The sequence below is a fragment of the Aulonocara sp. 'chitande type north' Nkhata Bay genome, linkage group LG16 (genome assembly GCF_057382095.1).
Source record: "Aulonocara sp. 'chitande type north' Nkhata Bay isolate Kocher_YH1m ecotype deep benthic linkage group LG16, A_spYH_male_GT1.1, whole genome shotgun sequence".
NCBI classification, from domain to species: domain Eukaryota; kingdom Metazoa; phylum Chordata; class Actinopteri; order Cichliformes; family Cichlidae; genus Aulonocara; species Aulonocara sp. 'chitande type north' Nkhata Bay.
In genome coordinates this window covers 33,332,046-33,340,300 of record NC_141359.1, presented here as the reverse complement: position 1 = coordinate 33,340,300, position 8,255 = coordinate 33,332,046, and positions in this window count along the sequence as shown.

Sequence of the window (8,255 nt, the reverse complement as noted above, 5' to 3'; positions counted from 1 at the left end):
GCCCCTGATCTCCACGCAACATTGCAGAGACGTGTCAACCAAGACAGCCCTACAACGTCCAGAGCCTTCAGGAACTCGGGGCGGACCTCATCGACACCAGGGGCTCTGCCACCAAGGAGTTGTTTAACTGCCTCAGTGACCTCGCCCCCGGAAATCGGTGGGTCACACCCCTCATCCCCAGACTCTGCTTCCTCCCCGGAAGACGTGTCAGTGGGATTAAGGAGGTCCTCGAAGTATTCCTTCCACCGCCCGACAATTTTCTCAGTCGACGTCAACAGCGCTCCGCCAGCACTATACACAGTGCAGGTAGAGCACCGCTTTCCCCTCCTGAGACGCCTGACGGTTTGCCAGAATCTCTTCGAGGCAGTCCGAAAGTCTTTTTCCATGGCCTCTCCGAACTCCTCCCACACCCGAGTTTTTGCTTCAGCCACTGCCCGAGCCGCATTCCGCTTGGCCTGTCGATACCTGTCGGCTGCCTCCGGAGTCCCACAGGCTAACCAAGCCCGATAGGCCTCCTTCTTCAGCCTGGTGGCTCCCTTCACCTCTGGTGTCCACCATTTGGTTCGGGGATTACCACCACGGCAGGCACCAACCACCTTGCGGCCGCAGCTCAATGCAGCAGCTTCGGCAATGGAGACGCTGAACATGGTCCATTCGGACTCAATGTCCCCAGTCTCCCTCGGAATGCTGTTGAAGCTCTGCCGGAGGTGTGCGTTGAAGATCTCGCGGACTGGGGCCTCTGCTAGACGTTCCCAGCACACCCTCACTACGCGTTTAGGTGCACCAGGTCTGTCCAGCGTCCTCCCCCGCCACCTGATCCAACTCACCACCAGGTGGTGATCAGTTGACAGCTCAGCCCCTCTCTTTACCCGAGTGTCCAGAACATATGGTCGCAGGTCTGGTGATACGATTACAAAATCGATCATCGACCTACGGCCTAGAGCATCCTGGTGCCACGTGCACTTATGGACACTCTTATGTTCGAACAGGGTGTTCGTTATGGCCAAACTGTGATTAGCACAGAAGTCCAATAACAAAGCACCGCTCGGGTTCAGATCAGGGAGGCCGTTCCTCCCAATCACGCCCCTCCAGGTCTCGCTGGAGGGGCGTGACCTGGAGGGGCTTAAATAAATACCTTGGACTGAAATGTCATATTTGATTCCACCACTGAGCTTTCTTTTTTCCAAAATAGTGTGTATATAGTAAAATATCAATAATGTCACTCCTGTTACGTTTGTACCATCAAACTGAAATGAGACTAGTGTCAGCAGCTACACTAGCAAACTGTTTTACTAGCTAAACTTAGCATCATTGTTGTCTATGGGACTCAGTTCACAGTACATGATTGCCTTTAAGTGTTGCTCCACAGCTTATAAATAAAGTGTTGTTATCACATTCATAAGTGTCTCAGTCTGCATTTGCATCCGTTTTCCTGATTCGGCCGTGACAAGTTCCTCCCAACCTCTCTCTCACACCGAGTCAGGCTCTGACTGACGAGAAGTTTAAAGTGTTGCTCGAGAATCTTCCTCCAGGATATCCACTAACCGCCCGCTCCCTCCATCACTCCGAGGACAAGGATGGCCGGGAGGCTTACGGACACTACGTCAGCGAGCCGTGGTGTCAGGTGGGCTTCTCTGTTCCTTTTTCACTTATAAAAACAAGAAAAATGAAGGAAACCAATGAACAGATGCCCAAGAAGCTGTTTAAAGTTATACATTCAGGCACAGTCGGTATAATCAAAGTCATGACTGTTTGCATAATCAGCAGGAAACACTTTGAGTCCATTCCAGCTCCTTTGGTGCAACTCAAAGTGACGACAGGTAACCTGGATACCTGCAGCTCATTCAGGTCGTCCAGCTGAAGGTTTCCTGTGTCTGACATAGTGCAGCAGATCTACTCCAGCCTGATTCTTTTTTCTACGTTATCTTTAAATTCCACCAAATACTTAGATGTTATTGTTTAAGTAAAACCAGTGAGCGTACTTGAAAAAAGCGTGGTTGTTACACACGTTCTGTTACTGAACTCTTTCAATTTCTATTTCAAATGTAATAAAGCAAATAAAATGGCATAAATTGGCTTGTTTCTCTCGGCTCTTCCGGCTTCCGGCTCTTTTTAGAGAACCGGTTCTTTTGGCTTGGCTCACTAAAAAGAGCCGGATCTTTCGGCTCCTAACCGGCTCTTCAGGTTGTTTTGTTGCTTTAATTAATTTATTATCAATAAAAATATGAAATTATGCACAAAAGGAATTACTAATGTAAAAAACATCGTGGTTTTATTTATCTATGTTTACATATAAATATATACAGTGGCCCCTCGTAAAAAAAAAAAGTGCGTCGATGCGTCATCACTTTCAAAACAGACATGGCGGCAGTGAGTAGTGGCAAAATGAGTGAGGCAGCCACAGTTGACTTAAATCACTCCACCCGAACACACAGTTCTACATTATGGGGATATTTTAACAGAAAAGGAAGTGATTCAGTCGTTTGCCGGCTTTGTAAGGTGGAAATGGCCTATCATAAAAGCACGACGGCTATGCACCAGCACCTCAAACAACGGCATCCAGGAGCAGCTTCTGCAAAGGATTAAATGTTTTAAATGTTTTGTTAACTTTTCCTTAATTATATATATGTTTGCACATTTCATTTCTTGTTAAATGCTATCTGTAATATAAGATTGTACTACTACTACAACTTTATTTTGCAATTTTTTTATTAAAAGGTGTTCAAATGAAGAAATCTGTGCTTTTCATTGAGATATATAAATTAGTAAATGTGAAATTGCTATACAAGTCAAATAATGGGGAATTAATCGAATCAAATCAAAATAGAATCAGATTGAAAAATTAACTCATTCACTGCCATTGACGTCTATAGACGTCAATTGAAAAACTTACGTTGACTGCCATTGACGTCTATAGACGTCAATTTCGTTTTTCAATGGGAGGGGCTAGAATACAACCTCAGGCAGCTTGTCAGTGAATTTTATTTTTTCATATATTTGTAAATAAATTGTTTTGATAAAACATAACCTTTCTCAGTGTTATTTCTGTTTTATAGAAGTGAAAAACTATTTTATATGTTAGAGGTGTCACAAAGCAAGAAATATTAGTGTCAAAGGCACTTTTCTGCTTGAAATGTATTTTTCACAAAAAGCTCATTTTCTCCCTTTTTTTGGTCAAAACAGGCATTTTTGGTGGAACCCACCTCTCTTCTACAGCTGATTACTAACGAATGGAAAATGGTAGAAACAAGCTTTTTTTTTTGGATGAAAGAAGAGAGTCTGTTCTTCATTTTGGTAGGTTCAGCGTTTATATGATCATAACACACAGTTTTCTGTGGCTCTTCAAAAATGAGTAAAAATGCTCAAAAACCCTGGCAGTGGGGAGTTACCTGATTTGAAAATGGCTGGCAGTGAATGAGTTAATCGCTAGATTCATTGATTAGGAAAAGCCCAGCCCTAGCCCCTAGAGACAAATCATGTACAAAGCTCAACACTGCGCCTAGCATCCTGGAGTACTTCCGTTGTGTTTTGTACGTGTTTTGGAGTTTGTAGGTGTTTTGTCTCTAGGAGTCACCGTAAATATACTTTTATTTATTCACTCCACATAAAATGTAATAAATAAATAATATAATACAAAAACCAACTATTTACATTTCAACTTTTAACTAATTAAATTTTCAACTTTTTCTTTTAAACAAATGTAAAGGGAAACAACACAAAACACTGCAAACCACAACACAATGAAATATAAATTAAAATATGAAAACAAAAAGAACATGCATATTCTCTGTCATATGGACCTGCATGAATAAACTTTCTGAATCCTTTATCATCTGCAACTGAAAATAGTTGTGGATGATTACTATACCTTTCTAATGTGACGTTGTTGTCCCTGGCTCTCTTTCTCTGTCTCTCCCTCCGGCTGTGTTCCTGTGCTACTGCGAGTGTAACTACCGCCCCTCCCCCCCTTCCCTCGCGTGCAGAGTGAAGCGGAAAAGTGCGAGAGAGAGGGTGTCGTTCACTTCAAAGAGTCGGCTCTAAGAGCCGTTTCGTTCGCAACCGACACATCACTATTTGAAAAGACCAAAAATCATTATTTCCATACTGGGACAATATTAGGACATGGAGGGATTTCCATAAATTCTGGACTGTCACACACCCATAAAACATGTGCTCTGTTGTTTCCAAAGTTGTTTTACAAATATAACAGTTGTCTGACACAAATTTAAATCTTTCTCTCATAAATTCATTGGAGGGGTAAATATTTTTTTTATTTTTAAAATTGACTTCTTTAAGTTTGGGGGGGATTGGAAATTTCAAATATTAATATCATCAACGAGATCTCAGATTTGTTATAATCTTTAAAGATGAGTGAGTGTTTTGACCTACTTTGATATAAAGTGTTAACCAAATACCTCCTCAAAAAGTGATTATTGCATTTTTCATTAACCAAGTCAAGACCATCTAGTTTAATTGTATGTAAATTTGGAGTCGGTGTATTTGAAAAATTGTTCTTTATCGTATTGACAAGGTCTGTTGGGATATTCTGTGAAACCTTTTTATAGAGCTCGAACGAGCAACTCCTGTCACATTTCTCATTAAACCTGTTTAATTCAAGTATATCTCCATTTTCATCCATTATATGTGTCACAGACCAAATTTGTTTTGTCATCCATTCTTCCACAAACGTAGATTTCCCCCGATTCAATATCACCCTATTATTCCACAATGGACCGTTGTGGGGACTAAAGTTATTGAGATCCCTTCCCAGACGCCTTAACGCCCACTCACATCCTGGGCCATCTGACCTCAGGAATTCGCATGATAAGGTGGGGCCAGGTTTCACAATGAACACACCCGAAACTCTGGCTGATTGGGACCCACGCCCAGTTTCCCACCTTGGCTCAGGCGATTAGAGGATCATCAGGGGGTCCTTTTGTCCCTCTGTGGGGGGTTACTCCCACTAGGTTTATATCTGGGACTCTCCACCATTTGACCTTAGAACTGAAGAAGCTTCTCGGATGAGAGGTGAAACGTCTTCAAGCAACTTAAAGAAGTCCAGACGCTTTTCTTTGCAAGCTCCTTTGACTACGATGACCTGGATGACTGAGAACCTTCACAGACAGACTAAAGTTATGTTTAAACATTAATTTCCAATTTAACAAAACTTTGTGATGAAATTTGGAGAGTTTTATGGGCAGTTTAGAAATTTCAAAATCGCATACTAATAGGAATTGGATCCCCCCAACTCTGTTGAAAATAAGAGATGGTATCAAGAACCAGATCTCATTATCATTTTTTAAGAAAGATCAAGCCAATAAATCTTTAACATGCCATTCATTATTTCAAAATCTATTGCTCTTAAACCCCCCTCTTCATAGTCTTTTATCAAGTCCCTGTTACTTATATAGTGATGTTTATTTTTCTATATGAAATTAAAATTCACCTTATTGATGTCTTTTATAATCCTTGGTGGGATGGCTAGGGAATAAGCTGGATAGATTAATCTGGACAAAGATTCAACCTTGGTTAACATTATCCTGCCGAACAACGTTAAATCTCTCTGTAGCCAATGGTTTAGAGTTTATTTTGCATTTGCCAATTGTATTCTGAATATTCTTTTCTTCACTATCAGCCATGCATTTAGTTAACCAAATTCCAAGATATTTGATTTCATTTTTGACAGGTATATCGTACAAAGAAGAGTGAGAACAATTGTGGATACTCATGAGTTCACATTTGTCCAGGTTCAGGCGTAGTCCAGAAGCATCAGAAAAGATCTTTATTGTATCTAAGGCCAATGGAATTTGTTCTTTATTTTTTAGAAATATTGTTGTATCATCTGAAAGCTGACTTATTATTAATTTGTGGTTATTTATGTCTAATCCTTTGATGTTTGAGTTTATGACAGTAATAGCAAGTAGTTCAGTGGCTACAATGAATAAAAGAGGTGAGATGCTGCAGCCCTGCCTGATACTTCTCTCCACCCTGAACCTGGAACATGTGCCTTCTGGAAGAGAAACACAACTATTAATATCAGTGTATAACATAGTGATCATATGCAGAAATGCATCTCCAAACCCAAAATGGTTAAATGTCTTAATAATAAAAGTGTGTTCGATAGAATCAAATGCTTTATGGAAGTCCAAGAACAACATAAAATCATCATCCTCAATTAGGTAATTGTAATCGATAAGGTCCGAAACCAAGCGGATATTATTTTGGATCAACTGTCCTTTGAGAAATCCTGATTGTGTTGGGCTAATTATTTCAGAAATACCCGTTTTTAGTCTGGTTGCTAAAACTTTTGTAGTCCCTATTTAAGAGTGTTATAGGTCTTAGATTACTTAGTTTTTTCTTATCTTTTCCTGGTTTTGGAATTAATTTTATAACTCCTTCTTTCATTGTTGTCATAAGCTCCTTTTGATTAATACACACTGAATAATAGTAATTTTAAATCTTCCCAAAAGTGCTTATAGAAATTAGTTGTTATTCCATCTGGTCCCAGTGAGCGATCAGATGCCAAGCTCTTGATAGCAAAATCAAATTCTTCTATAGTTAGGTCTTCATCACAAATTTCTCTAAAATTATCATCAATTACTGAAATCCAAATACTGATTTTGTCAAAAAAGGAGGTGATAATTTGTTCTGAGTATGAAGACTTATAAAGGTTACTGTAAAAAGTAAATACTTCATTTGAAATGCTTTTAGGGTCTGTACATTCCTCTCCGTTGATTATTAGGTTACATACTGAATTATATTCTTGTTTACGTTTTTCTAGATTGCAAAAATAGGCAGTGTTCTTTTCACCCTCTTCTATCCACTTGGCTTTGGATCGCAAATAAGTGCCGTTGGCTCTATGAAGGTATATTTTGTCCAATTTAGATTGTAAGTTGTTAATTTTTCCTTTTTTTTCCTCAGTCCAGTTCAATTTGCCATAAAGATTCATAAGTTCTTTTACTACGTTTGATTCCCCTTCTTTCCTTTGTCTGTTTAACTTTTTACCGAATGTGACTGAGGTTTTTCTGATTCTAAATTTAAGATATTCCCATTTGAGTATCGGTGTATTGATGGCTTCGTCATTCTGGATATCTAAAATTATTATTTTTTAATAGAATTACAATACTCCTCATTTCTCAGCATCTGAGACTTAAATTTCCAATAATCCTTAAATGTGTTGTTTTGGTCTTTGCTTTATAATCTTAGCATAATGGTGCAATGGTCACTTATGGGGCCATTAGAGATAACTGTTTCCTTAACCTATTGTAAAATTGAGTTGGATACCAACCAATAATCAATACGTGACCTGCTTTGACCATTAGGTTTGTGCCAGGTGAATTGTTTGACATCTTTGTTTAAGTATCTCCATACATCTATTAATTTAGTATCATTAGCGAAAATTTCAAATATTGGGTTTTTATGTTCTCTTGAAAATTTTGAAGGCCATCTATCCAACCATTCATTCGGGAGTCACATTGAAATCACCTCCAACTACAATATAATCAGTGGGGAATTTGGTATTAAGTTCCTTTATAACTGTAGAAATTTGATACAAAAGGTTCTTATTCTCTTGATCATTGTTGAATCCATAAACATTGATCAAAATAATCAGAGTATTATCAGTATTTAACACACAGGCAACCCAATGTCCATCTTTGTCTGCCATATTGCACAAAAACCTACCAGGACATCTGTTGAAACAACCCCAGCAGACCTGTTTGTACCATGATTAAAAAATTTTTTTATCTCCCCATTATTGTGACCAAAACTTCACATCAGATTCCTCAGAATGAGTTTCCTGGAGGAAAAAAAAAACAATTTGCCTGTCGCCCCTTGCAGAACAGAAAACAGCTTTATGCTTAATTGAGTCTTTAAGTTCCCTTGTGTTAAAGGGAAAAAAAGAAATGTTAGTTTTCAATTGGAACACGGAACACATGAACAGCTTTAAAGAACAGGTTTAGGAGGTGGAGTAGGAAAGTCTTGAGGTAAAAGTCCCATCATCCGAAATGTTCCACTGTGTATTCCTTTTTTAGTCAGATGTCAGCCCGTACCTGGGTTTCTACCATTGACTGTAGAAAACACTCACTGGTTCAGACAGATGCCACTGCTCAGTCCGCCATCTCGCGAGCCTCCGTCAAGAAGAAGAAGAGCTTCTGGTTTACATGTAAAGTCAACTGAGGACACTCCACACCAGTTGGTGGTGGTAATGCACCGTTTTGCTGTTTGCCAACCGCCAATAAACCCTATACAGAAAA